The sequence below is a fragment of the Gopherus evgoodei genome, unplaced genomic scaffold, assembly GCF_007399415.2.
Source record: "Gopherus evgoodei ecotype Sinaloan lineage unplaced genomic scaffold, rGopEvg1_v1.p scaffold_43_arrow_ctg1, whole genome shotgun sequence".
NCBI classification, from domain to species: domain Eukaryota; kingdom Metazoa; phylum Chordata; order Testudines; family Testudinidae; genus Gopherus; species Gopherus evgoodei.
The window spans coordinates 1,391,341-1,405,308 of record NW_022060064.1 but is presented as its reverse complement, the minus strand read 5'-3'; the positions used below and the strand labels follow the sequence as shown (position 1 = coordinate 1,405,308).

The 13,968-nt window shown below is 52.0% G+C and overlaps 1 protein-coding gene across 1 annotated transcript in view; it reads right to left on the bottom strand.

Annotated features, from left to right (window-relative positions):
- Positions 1 to 13,968, bottom strand: part of LOC115642642 (zinc finger protein 436-like) — a 936,374-nt gene that overhangs the window by 637,659 nt on the left and 284,747 nt on the right. The gene's annotated exons all lie outside the window — the stretch shown is intronic.

Sequence of the window (13,968 nt, the reverse complement as noted above, 5' to 3'; positions counted from 1 at the left end):
ATGTGCCCCAGCCCCCTAATCGTTGTCATTGCCCTCCACTGGACTGTCCAATTTGTCCACATTCCTTCTGTAGTGGGAGGACCAAAACTGGATGCTGTACTCTAAGTGTGGCCTCACCAGCGTCGAATAGACAGGAATAATCACTTCCCTTGATCTTCTGGAAATGCTCCTACTAATAAAGCCCAATATGCCATTGGCCTCCTTGGCAACGAGGGCACACTACTGATTCTCATCCAGCTTCTCATCCAATGTAATTCACAGGTTCTTCTTCGAGTGATTGCTCACATCCATTCCAGTTAGGTGTGCGCGCCGCGCGTGCACGTTCGTCGGAAACTTTTTACCCTAGCAACTCCAGTGGGCCGGCAGGTCGCCCCCTGGAGTGGCGCCGCCATGGCGCCCAATATATATCCCTGCCGGCCCGCCCGCTCCTCAGTTCCTTCTTACCGCCGTGTCGGTCGTTGGAACTGTGGAGCGCGGCATAGCTGTCCTCCACGTCCCTAGCTCTCCTAGTTTCTATCGCTTGTTTATCGCTTATCTCTAGTTCTATATAGTTGTTAATTAGTATTGTTAAGTAGATAGTTTAGTAAATAGCTGTTAAGTAGTTCCTGGCCGGGGGCTTAGCCCTTCCCGGCACCGGGCGTCAGGCTCATGCCTGTTTCGCCAGGCTTCAAGCAGTGTGCGGCCTGCAAGAAGCCCATGCCTACCAGCGATCCCCACGAAGCGTGCCTGAAGTGCCTCGGGGAATCGCACAGATCTGACAAGTGCCGCATCTGTAAGGCTTTTAAGCCGAGGACAAAAAAGGAGAGGGATCAGAGGCTCCGAACTCTCCTAATGGAGGCGGCACTTGACCCGTCGACTTCGCAGACCGTGGTTTCGGCACCGGCACCGGACCGCTCCGGCACCGAGAAGACTCCCCGGCACCGACCTTCTCCGGCACCGGAATCAGAGCCTAGGCCGTCGAAGTCTAATACTCCGGCCAGGCAGACCCGGCTTGAGCGCCCGGCCTCAACATCGGCCGCGGCACCGCCGGCACCGTCAGCACCGTTGACTCCGGGCCCGGCGGGTCCGTTGAGTCCGGTGCCGCCGAGCTCCCCCATGAGATCTGGGGTTGAGATAGTGGTCCCATCCACTCCGGAGACCTTCGCCTCGGCTCGGGACCTTATTGCCCTGACTGAGCCCACTCGGCTGCCACCCCCGGTACCTCCGGTGCGGGTTGTGTCCAGAGGCAAGCCCATGCTGTCGGCGCCGCCCAGAGACAGTCGTTCGCCATCCAGGTCCCGACGTCTTGGGCGCTCCAGATCCCGACGCCGCTCGCAGTCCCGGCACCGCTCCCCTCAGCGATACCGGTCGCACTCGCGGCAACGGTCGGCATCGAGACGGTCGCGGTCAGGCTCCAGTCGGCGTCACCGGCACCGCGACTCCAGGAGCAGGTCCCGACGCTACTCACCGCACCGGTCGACCTCCCGGCACCGAGCTGGTGGCAGGTCCCGGTCCCGGTCCCGGTCTCGCTCGACCTCCCGGCACCGAGCTGGTGGCAGGTCCCGGTCCCGGTCGATCTCCCGGCACCGAGCTGGTGGCAGGTCCCGGTCCCGGTCGATCTCCCGGCACCGAGCTGGTAGTAGGTCCCGGCACCGAAGCGGCGCCCGGCACCGTGACAGATCCCGGTCCAGATCCCAATCCCGGCACCGATATGACTCCCGGCACCGGTCCCCGGCACCGAGACGATCCTCCGTGCCGGCCCGCGCGGACCCGTACCATCCAGGGTCGGCCCCGCCGTGGCCCTCGAGGCAGCCGTCCGTATCCTCCCAGACGGACAGCGGCTATGCGCTGGGCACCGACCGGCAGGCGGCGCTGTTTGCTGATCCGCCGCTGCAGGACCAAGGCCCACAACAGTGGGGATTCTGGACACCCTGGGCGTACCATCAGGCCCAGGGCCCCCAGCAGCTCCCTGCTAGGCCGGCGACTGCGGAGCGTAGGGCCCCTGAAGCCTCTTTGTCTCGCCCCCCTCCCTCCCCGGAAGGGGACGAAGGGTCCAAACAGCAGGACTCCGCTGTGGCTCCGGAGACAGAGGCGAGGGCTGAGGAAGACCCTCAGTTGGACACTATTGTGCCTGGGGTCTCATCATCCTCCTCCCCGGATGAGGCGGTGGCGGGTACCTCCTCCAACAGTCCCCCCCCGCTGGATCTCAGGGCGCACCAGGACCTCCTCAGGCGATTGGCTCAAAACCTGAGTCTGCAAGCAGAGGAGGTCTCGGAGATAGAGGACCCAATTGTCACCATCCTCTCTTCCGATGCTGCCACCAGGGTCGCCCTGCCGTTCATACGGACCATCCAGGCCAATGCCAATACTATCTGGCAGTCCCCGGCCTCCATCCCTCCGACAGCAAAAGGAGTCGAGAGGAAGTACATGGCCCCTTCTAAGGGGTACGAATATTTACATGTTCACCCGACTCCCGGTTCACTGGTAGTGCAATCGGTGAACGATAGGGAGCGTCACGGCCAGGAGGCTCCGGCCCCCAAATCCAGAGAAGCCAGGCGGATGGACCTCCTTGGCCGTAAGGTGTATTCGGCTGGGGCGCTGCAGCTCAGGGTCTCTAACCAGCAGGCCCTGCTGAGCAGATACGCCTTTAACTCCTGGGTGGCAGTGGACAAATTTAAGGAGCTGCTGCCACAGGATGCTCGCCAAGAGTTTACGGCCATCCTGGACGAAGGCAAGAAGGTCGCGCGCACGGCCTTACAAGCCTCCTTGGACGCTGCGGTCTCGGCTGCCCGTACCCTCGCGTCAGGAGTTACGATGCGTCGCATCTCCTGGCTGCAGGTTTCCGGCCTTCCGCCAGAGCTCCAGCACACGATACAGGACCTTCCTTTCGAAGGCCAGGGCCTGTTTTCCGATAAGACAGACCCCAGACTTAAGAGTTTAAAGGACAACCGGGTCATTGCGCGGTCCCTCGGGATGCACACCCCCGTGACACAGCGTAGACCCTTTAGGCCGCAACAACAGCAGCACCGTCGGCCGTTTTCCCAGTTCCGCCAGCGGCAGGACCTTTACAGGCGCCGCGGCAGGAACGGGAGGCGCAGGCAGTCGGGGAACCAAGGGGGGCAGAACCAAGGCTCCTCAAAACCCCCGCCTGGTCCTAAGCCTTCATTTTGAAGGTGCGCTCGAGGGCGCAGTAACAGTTTCCCCTATGGATCCTTCCCCCCCGTTTTCCAACCGCCTTTCGTTTTTCCTCCCGGCGTGGTCCCAAATAACATCGGACCGCTGGGTCTTAAGCGTGGTGCAGACGGGGTACCGCCTGCAGTTTGTTTCGTTTCCTCCTTCCCGCCCTCCTTCCTCGTCCCTCTTCAGGGACCCCTCTCACGAGCAATTCCTTCGGCAGGAGGTGCGGACGCTCCTCAGCAAAGGAGCTATAGAGGCGGTTCCCGAAAACGAGAAAGGCAAGGGGTTTTATTCCCGCTATTTTCTGATCCCCAAGGCCAAGGGGGGCCTCAGGCCTATCCTCGACCTGCGAGAGCTCAACAAATACCTCGTGAAGTTGAAGTTCCGCATGGTATCCCTGGGGACCATCATTCCATCCCTGGATCCGGGAGACTGGTACGCCGCCCTCGACATGCAGGACGCGTATTTCCACGTTGCCATTTGGCCACGCCACAGACGCTTCCTCCGCTTCGTTGTGGGGGCTCGTCATTATCAATTTGCGGTCCTCCCGTTTGGCCTGTCCACGGCCCCGAGGGTGTTTACAAAATGCATGGCAGTTGTCGTGGCGCATCTTCGGCGCAACCGTGTCCACGTGTTCCCTTATCTGGACGATTGGTTGATTCGGGGCACGTCGGAACAGCAGGTGTACAGCCATGTCCGCGTGATCACCGGCATGTTTGCGAGTCTGGGCCTCTTGATAAACACAGACAAGTCCACCCTGAGGCCCACTCAGAAGGTGGAATTTATCGGGGCCGTCCTGGACGCCACTGTGGGCAGGGCCTCGCTGCCTCGGCAGCGGTTCCAGACCATGGCGGCGATCGTTCAACGCTTGCGGTCAGCCCCGTTGACGTCAGTGAGGACATGTCTAACCCTGTTAGGCCACATGGCGGCGTGCACTTTTGTGACCGACTACGCTCGGCTCCGCATGAGGCCTCTCCAGCTGTGGCTTATCAGTCATTACAGGCCAAGGCAACCGCTAGACATGTTAATCACAGTCCCCCAGAAGGTCTTAGATTCCCTCGGCTGGTGGTTGGACCAGTCCGTATTGTGTGCGGGTCTTCCCTTTCACCCGTCTCAGCCCTCGGTATCCCTGACAACGGATGCCTCAGATCTAGGCTGGGGGGCCCACCTAGGGACCCTGCGGACGCAGGGCCTATGGTCCCAGGAGGAGGTGGGGCTACACATCAACATGAGGGAGTTGAGAGCGGTCCGCCTTGCTTGCCAAACGTTTTGTCATCAGCTTCAGGGTCGTTGTGTAGCCGTGTTCACGGACAACACGACGACCATGTATTATATCAACAAGCAGGGCGGCACCAGGTCCTCCTCCCTGTGCCTCGAGGCGATACGACTCTGGGACTTTTGCGTAGCCCACTCCATTCACCTCAGGGCTTCCTTCCTTCCCGGAGTACGGAACACGCTGGCGGATCGATTGAGCAGATCCTTCCTGTCACACGAGTGGTCCCTTCGCCCGGACGTCGCTCTCTCCATTTTCCGGAGGTGGGGTTATCCCCGGGTGGACCTCTTTGCGTCCAAGGGGAACAGGAAATGCCAAGCGTTATGCTCCTTTCAGGGCAGGGAGCCGGGGTCGATAGCGGATGCCTTCCTCATCCAGTGGTCGACCCACCTGTACTATGCGTTTCCTCCGTTCCCTCTGGTTCACAAGGTCCTGAAGGTGCGCAGAGACAGGGCTCGTGTGATCATGGTGGCCCCGGCATGGCCCAGACAGCACTGGTACACCATGCTGCTAGACTTGGCCGTAGCCGACCCAGTTCCCCTGCCCCTTCATCCGGACCTGATTACCCAGGACCACGGGTCTCTCTGTCACCCAGACCTGCAGTCGCTGCACCTAGCGGCGTGGCTCCTGCGTGGCTAACTGGTTCCGAGCTGCGCTGCTCCACGCCTGTGAGAGAGGTGCTCTTGAGCAGCAGGAAACCGTCCACAAGAGCCACATATTCGGCAAAATGGAAACGCTTCTCCTGTTGGTGCGTAGAGAGAAATCTCCGCCCTATGGAAGTTTCGGTATCCGAAATCTTAGACTATGTTTGGTCCCTCAAAGAACGTGGTCTGGCCTTATCGTCGTTGCGAGTCCATCTGGCAGCTATCTCCACCTTTCACCCGGGTGCGGACGGTCGCTCCGTTTTTTCTCACCCGACGGTGTCGAGATTTCTTAAAGGGCTGGAACGGTTATTCCCTAACGTCCGTCCCCCTGCTCCAACCTGGGATCTTAACCTGGTGTTGTCCCGGCTCATGGGGCCCCCCTTTGAGCCGTTAGCTACTTGCTCCCTGCTTTACCTCTCTTGGAAGGCTGCCTTTCTAGTAGCTATCACCTCAGCTAGACGGGTGTCGGAACTCCGAGCCCTTGTGGTAGACCCCCCATATACGGTCTTCCACAAAGACAAGGTACAGCTTAGACCACACCCTGCCTTTCTACCCAAGGTGGTCTCAGCCTTCCACGTCAACCAAGAGATTTTCCTCCCGGTTTTTTTCCCAAAACCTCACTCCTCAGGCAGGGAGCAGCAGCTCCACTCGCTGGATGTCCGTAGAGCTCTCGCGTTCTACATAGAGAGGACCAAACCCTTCCGCAAATCCCCCCAGCTTTTCGTGGCGGTAGCGGACCGTATGAAAGGGCTTCCTATCTCCTCCCAGAGGTTATCCTCGTGGGTTACATCCTGTATCAGGACCTGTTATGACTTGGCCCATGTCCCTACGGGCCGTGTGACTGCGCATTCTACCAGGGCGCAGGCGTCGTCGCTGGCTTTCCTTGCCCGTGTGCCCATCCAGGAAATCTGTCGGGCAGCGACCTGGTCATCGGTCCACACCTTTGCTTCCCACTACGCCCTGGTACAGCAGTCGAGAGAGGATGCGGCCTTCGGAACTGCAGTGCTCCATGCCGCGACTTCTCACTCCGACCCCACCGCCTAGGTATGGCTTGGGAGTCACCTAACTGGAATGGATGTGAGCAATCACTCGAAGAAGAAAAGACGGTTACTCACCTTTGTAACTGTTGTTCTTCGAGATGTGTTGCTCACATCCATTCCACACCCGCCCTCCTTCCCCACTGTCGGAGTAGCCGGCAAGAAGGAACTGAGGAGCGGGCGGGCCGGCAGGGATATATATTGGGCGCCATGGCGGCGCCACTCCAGGGGGCGACCTGCCGGCCCACTGGAGTTGCTAGGGTAAAAAGTTTCCGACGAACGTGCACGCGCGGCGCGCACACCTAACTGGAATGGATGTGAGCAACACATCTCGAAGAACAACAGTTACAAAGGTGAGTAACCGTCTTTTCTTTTCTGCAGAACTTCCACTTAGCCAGTCGTTCCCCAGCCTTTAACGGTGCATGGGATTCTTCCTTCCGAAGTGTAGGACTCTGCACTTGTCCTTGTTGAACCTCATTAGATTTCTTTTGACCCAATCCTCTAATTTGTCTAGGTCAGTCTGGACCCTATCCCTACCCTCCAGCATATCTACCTCTTCCCCTCTTCTTAGTGTCATCTGCAAACTTGCTGAGGGTGCAATTAATCCCATCATCCAGATCATTAATAAAGATGTTGAACATAACCAGCACCAGGACCGACCCCTGGGACACTCCACTTAATACCTGCTGCCAACTTGACATCAAGCCATTGATAACTACCCATTGAGCCCAACAATGTAGCCAGCTTTCTATCCTCCTTATAGTCCATTCATCTAATCCATACTTTTTTAACTTGCTGGTAAGAATACTGTGGGAGACAGTAGCAAAAGCTTTGCTAAAACCAAGCTATATCACCTCCACCATGTTCCACATATCCACAGAGCCAGTTTTCTCATCCTAGAAGGCCCTCCAGCCCAGAATATTCATCAGGTCCAGGTGGGAGCGAGGTTTGATCCCAACAAACTACACTGAGGCAAAAACTACCTGTGCCTTCCATCCACTAGGACTGTACATGGCATTGGCAGCTCAAGTTAGTGATCTTGGTGTAAAAAGACATTTATAGTTGTAGAGCAGATACAGCCCAGGTGCAGTGGCTGACATGAGCTTTCTCCTTTTGACCTGACCCAAACTCCATCACTTTTCCTAGTCTAAACAAACCCTGAGCATTACGATTATACTGTTCCCCCATTTCAAAGCCATTGTTAGTGATCAAGTTCTCCCTTTGGGAACAAATTGTTTCATTCCCAGTTTCTCTGATGTTGTTTCAGGTTGTGCTGCAGAGCAGATATTTTTACTACCATTTTCCTCACTTAAAATATATTAAACTATAACAAAGAGCAGGAACAAGGCAGGGATAGGGAAAAATGTCATTTCACCCTCTGTAACAGCAGAAGAAGATAGGGTAAGTCAGAGACATTCCCTTATTGTCCATCACCATTCCAATCCCCCTGTTGTTCAACTTGGGGTCAATATTTTCTCTAAAGGGCTGAGAAGAGGATTCCCTAGTAAGTGACTTATAACTAAGCAAAATACCCATGCAATTGCCTCCCAAAGCAATTGTGGCCCAGGCCCTGCAGGAGGTCGCTCCTGAAGATATCTCCTTCCTAATCAGGTGCATGTTGTCTATTGTTTGGGAAATACAGTCCCTATCTGGGTAGAGATGGGAAAAATGGAAGTGACATTTCTGTTCACCTTGGGAGATGCTGCAAATGTGTAGAAAATGAAATTTGTGTTGAATGTAATATAGCTGCAGAAAGATACCTGATTTTTGGTGTCTACAGGGATTCTAAAATGCACCTGAATTTAATCCCTATTTTAAATCTTTGCCATGAGATTAAAGAACTAAAAGGGTATATTTGGGGGAATTATACCTCACTATTGCTACTGATCTGTTGTGCGGTTGGTGAAGAATTCTATGCCAGAGAAGTGTGGAATTACTTCAAGTAAGGTCAAAGATCTGACAAGAACTCGGATAGAAATTGCAGGTACTAGTGGTTGATTTTCACCTCCAAGATGGAAGCTATGGTGAACTGTGGCCCAACTAAACTATTTTTAGAACACTGCTTCCTAGTTAAGTGGCATTGATCACACTCCTAAAGGACGCCATGATTAAATTGAGAAAACTGACTTTTTTACCATTTGGATCCAAAGTTTCATGTAGCACAGAGAGAAACAGCTCATTCCTTCAGAGCCATTCTATGCCTATGGGTCCTGATCTGGTTGCCTTGTTGGACAAGAACACTTCCATGCTGGGGAGATGATTGTACCTAATGAGGGAATGTATCAGATTCCAAGTTCAGACTGCAGGATATATGAATGCTGAGTCCAGAGTCTGTGGTTTGGTCTCTTAGGTTTGCTACTTAGTCTTACGCATTTTTATCTCCACCTCCTGCTACTCTGAAAGATTAGAAAGTGTAAAAATAGAGCACAGGTGGTTTTTCTCATGATGCAGCCTTCTCACGTCATGTGAGACCCCTTCCACCCACACTTACGGGAGAAGACCCAGGAAGAAATGAACTCACAGAAATGGAAGGCTCCTTGGTTATTGTAGAATGTGACTTCACACAAAGCTGACTGGATGGAAATGGGAATTAAGAGAAAACTGCCCTATAGGTTTATATTTTGTAATCTTTGAATTAGTTGTTACCAGCAACAATGAAATTAAACATGAAGTTAATTAGTGTAACGTAAGAGGCTGATTAAGTGATAACTTTCAGAGTTACAATATAATTCAGGTTTTCTTCTAATTTTCTCCCTGCCTCCTCTTACTATCTAGGAAACAGTGGCTAATCCTGAAATTAAAACCTCACTCCAAAGGAATTGGAGTGGGGGAATATGTGAGAGAAATAGCCTGTATGAGAATAGAGACCCAGTATAGACTGTAATTATTTCTATTTAAAATGGAATTTTATTGTGACAAATTTTAAAATGAATCTTCTGTTAAGAGCAAAATTGCTTGGGACAAAATGTGTAACCTTTTACCTAGTTAGAGGGTAACTGCCACAGAGTTCCCCATGTTTCTTGTTTACAAAGCAAAGATGTCACATCAGGCAGGAGATGTCAAAATCTAAAATGGTGGTGGATGTGTGATAGTAGCTTTTCTGGGTGGATTTTTTTTTAGTTTGTTTTTTAAATTTAATTTTTGTTTTTGCAACTAGTTATTTGTGTAGGAGCTGAAGCCACTTTTCCTGTTGAGCACAACTATTTAACCCTCAGGCCTGGCTCTGGAAACCGCCTCATCACTGGCCTTGTGTTTCTTTTATTTTTGATATCTTTGGGGTTCTCACATCCACACTACATGCGGTTCACAGCAGCAGATACTTTTGAGAAACCTTCAGGGTTAAGCATCAAAGAATCCAGACTAACAGGGCTACCCCTCTGATACTTCAGAGTTAAGCAGGCCTTTTCCAAAGTGACATTGGCCCAAAGTCTGCCTCAATCGAGCTGGATTGGGAGACATCTGTATCAAAGGAGTGGTTCACACCTGATTTGCCCAGAGACCTCGCGAGAGATGTGGTAAGATAGGATAAGTAGGAACTGACAACAGTGAAGATAAAGGTAAGGGTGAAAGACCTTCACTTTTTAGGTTAACAAGCCTGTTCTGTTCATTCGCTCTGAAGCGTCTGGCACTGGTCACTCTCAGGACTAGATGGACTATTGGTCTGACCCAGCATGACCAGTCTTGCTTTCTTATGTTACATAAGCCATCTACAGGCCTTGTTTACACTGGCAAGTTTCTGCACAGGAAAGCAGCTTTCTGCAGTGTAACTTCTGAGGTGAACACACTGCCAAGCCACTTTGTGGGCCAAAACTGTGGAGATGCAGCACTGTAAAAATACCACTCTGATGAGAGGCGTACAGCTTTCTGCACCGGGCCTAAAGTGCCATGGAGCCAGTGTAAACACCCTGGTTAATTACAGTGCAGCGATTGGCCTCCGGGAGGTGTCCCACAATCCCTGGTCTCAGCACATCTTTCCAGGTGGCCACGCCTACTTCGTGCACCAGGTGATCCTCTGCTTGGAGGAATGCCAAGCTGCTGAACCTCATCAGCATTTGGGGAGAGGAGGCTACCCAATCCCAGCTGTGCTCCAGTCATAGGAATTATAACAACAGACAGATTTCATGATGCATGAGAGAAAGGGGCCACAACTGGGACACACTGCATTGCAGGGTCAAAGTGAAGGAGCTGTGGAATGCCTACCACAAAGCACAGGAGACAAACCACCGCTTCAGTGCTGCACCCATAAGCTCCTGGTTTTACAAAGAGCTGGACGCGATAGTGGTGACCCCTCCTCCACTGTGAAGGCCACTGTGGATACTTTGATGGCTCACATGCCAGGCAAGAGTGGACCGAGCTAGGAGGAGGAAATGTTGGACAAGGATGTGGAGGCAGAGGGTGACCCAGAGGCAGAGGATGAGTTGGAGATCAGAGATGCATGCAGCTAGGAGTTCTTCTCTACCCTGGAGGAGGCTAGCCAGTCACAGCTTTTGGAACTTGGTGAAGTGCAGACAGAAGAGGAGGCCCCTGGTAAGTGGCTTTGATTTGGGGAATCACTGAAGCGAGTTGTTGGGGGCAGGAGGGTTGCAGAAAGCAGGCTTGTTCTGTATGATGTGCATACTACCATATGCCTAGTCTGAGCAGCAGAACAAGGTGTTGATTCCCTCCCTTCGCAGGAATCTGCCCCAGAGATCTTTATGAAACTCTCTTGCCCACACCACAGAGTGGGTGGAGGAGACCATTGCTCCATAGAGGCGAGCGGCATAGAGGCCAGGGCAAACGCCGCAGTCTTGGAGAAGACCCTCCCTTGATTCCCTGCTCACCCTCAGCAGCGAGATATGTTCCATAATGAACACAACCTGTGGAAAATGTGGACACACAAATGATTATAAGCCCCTTCCTCCCCCCACTACATTGCTGTCTCTTCCCAAGAGCCATCTGCCCGGTGTACAGTACGGTCCGGGAACAGTGATTTCCCCTCCCCCTGCTGTTACCATTCTGGGGGTCTTGTGGTTCATGTGTACTTGGCTGGGGACAGCCGGTTAGTGACAGGTATGTGCATAGTGGCTGTGTTTAAATCACTGCATCAGTGGTTTGTGTGCTGCAAACAACACTGCTTCTGTAACATGTTGCATTTTGGCTTCACAGATATGCCCTTGGGAGCCCAGCCTCCCTCTTTGTTACTGGTGGCTGAACAGCTGCATAGAGTTAGAAAGTGGCAATGAAGAATTAAAGAGAACTTTCTGCACAATGTCCTGATGCGCTCTGTGGCCACAAAACAAGAATTGAAGTGGCGGCCAGAGAGGAAGAAGAGGGACCAAAAGTGGAACTCGGCACGCTAGAATGAAGCCATGGAGCGGCTCTGAAATATTAAGGAGCGCCAAGCGGACACGCTCCGTTTGCTGCTAACACTGCAAACCAAGCAGCTGCTGTCGCAAAACTATATCCCATGCTCCATCCATAACACTTCCAACACACTCTTATCACCCTCCTGGTTCCAGTCTATACCCGCTGCATTCCACTCCTGCCTCATCAGAGCCCAGCCCTGCGGTCTCCCAGTACCCACTGCACTCAACACCCGTCCCTCTGCAGTTTATTCCTGCTGAAGTACAGTACCCACTGCACTGTACTCCTAAGGATAAAGTTGCATATGATACCTGGACATTGTGGCAAACCCAGGATAAATGGCTACAAAGGGAGGGGTAGTAATTAGTCCCAGGGGGTTAAAAGGCCTCTCCCAATCCACTTGAGGAGAGAGAACCAGGGGGAAATAGGGTTCAGCTGGAACAGGAGTTACCAGGGAACTAATTAGGTTCAGCTGGCTCCAACTGCTGGTGACCTTTTTAAACCCTCCTTGGCTTGGAAGCAGGGGGGAGAGTAAGAGAAGCTGCCAGCAAGTTAGGTGCAGCAAGGCTCTGAACCCTTCCAGCAAGGAAAGCTGCGCTCTGTCCCCAGAAAGGGAGAAAATCAGCACAAGGTACTGACTGAGGGAAGGATCAGCCAGACCCTGTGCTACCTAGAAGAGTTTGCTTTGCCCAAGCCTGTGTCTCCAAGGCCACCACTTTGCTAGACATGCATTTTAATCTCACCGCGGCCGCAGGAAATCACATTATTCATTGGCCAGCAGACAAAGCTCTACAATTAGACCTTAGGTATCAGATTTCTTTTAATTGGACCACTTTGATACCTGACCAATTTCAAAATTTACACTCACTCCTACTGGAGGTTTGGAAAATTTCTGACTTACAGAGTCAAATCCATGTGCTTCAGAATATCTATCAAATTGAAAAACATGCTTTTCATACAGCCTGTAGAGTGTCTACTCTGTGTACTAATTATGATGTAATGTGCTATGTGACTGAGGCAATGAAACAACCCCAGCATATTATCACAATGGGGACATTAATGCTTATATTGCTTTTGTTAGTCTAGGTATATGTTGTTGTAAGGGATGTACTCACAAGAATGCCTTTCATGTTCACACTAATCATGCATTATTGTTATATCCAGTTAAGACTTATAGGGTTGATTCTGATCCTCCTAAGCTAGAAACAGAAATACAAGGCTTGATGCGGTTGGTGGTTTAAGAATGTTAGTTGTGCTAAAGGAAGCACAAAAAGGAGGCGTGTGGAAGCAAGGAAAGAAGAGAGGGTTTAAGTGCAGCCATTTAAGTGTCAGAGACAGAGCAACTGTTCTGTCAAGTCTTAGCCTAATATTGCGAGACCTGTAGAAGTGAGTGAAAAACAGCAGAATAGTTAGTGTGACCTAGCCTTGAGATAATGATGTTTTTGAGAAGAGAAAGTGAGAAAATACTGGAGTAGATAACAAATAGCCTAAATAAAATGCAGATGTTTTTAATTAATGCATGTCACAAAGAGGTATAAATGCTTGTGTGATTTTGCTTGTGCTTTGGAGAAACTCTGCCAGCTGTATTCTTCCCTTGTAATTCCTTGAATAAAGCGGCCTCTGATTTTGTTGCTTCCAACCTGAGAGTGGAGTTTGTTTCTTCCACACCAGTCATCTTGGACTTCCTGCCACTGGGCCCCAGACCTCCTGCTTATCATGATTGTGTGGTCGCTGCTGGTGCACCAGCTGCCCTATGTTCAAAGAAAACACGTGCAGGCTTCTACCATGCCCTGAAGGCATGTCTCAAGAAAACTGATGTGGACATCCCAATGTCCTGATTTTATAAGGACATTCCCGATATTAGGGGTTTTGTCTTTTATGGGTGCCTATTACCATCCATCCCCTCTCCCAATTTTTCACACTTGCTAACTGATCACCTAATCACAAGTTGGGAGAAGCAAGCCACCAACTGACCTCAATGGTGCCACATCCTCCATCAGGCAGTGGCCTGCTTTGGGGGGAAACGCCTTGCCCTCCAAGTCAAAAAGAAAGAGAAAAGGAAAGAAAAAGAAAGAACTTTCTCCCAGCAGGCAACTGACCCACCAGGAAGTATCTGTACCTACTGCTGGTGGATCTGTGGTTCCAGGCTCGGACTCCTGTGTCATCAGAGGACTCATATGTAAATCCATGCTAGAGAGCATCCTCAAATTGAGGGATCACTGACGTGTAACACGACTGTGAGACCTGGGTCAAACACATGTAAGCCCAGGTTCACAATGCAGTGGGGATGGTTAAACATGGGCTTGGAAACAACCAGTTCTCAAGCACAGGTCACACAGACCTTTCAGGGAGGTGTCACCCTTGAACCCTGCTGATTTTCCTCTTCTTGTTGGGTTTCTTAGAACCACTAAGAGCTGAAGGTTTGTCACAAGACAATCTGGTCTAGGGCTGCCTGGATGAGGAAAGAGAAGGGCAGAAAGATTATTATGGAAGAGAGGCTGAGTCAGAAGCTCAT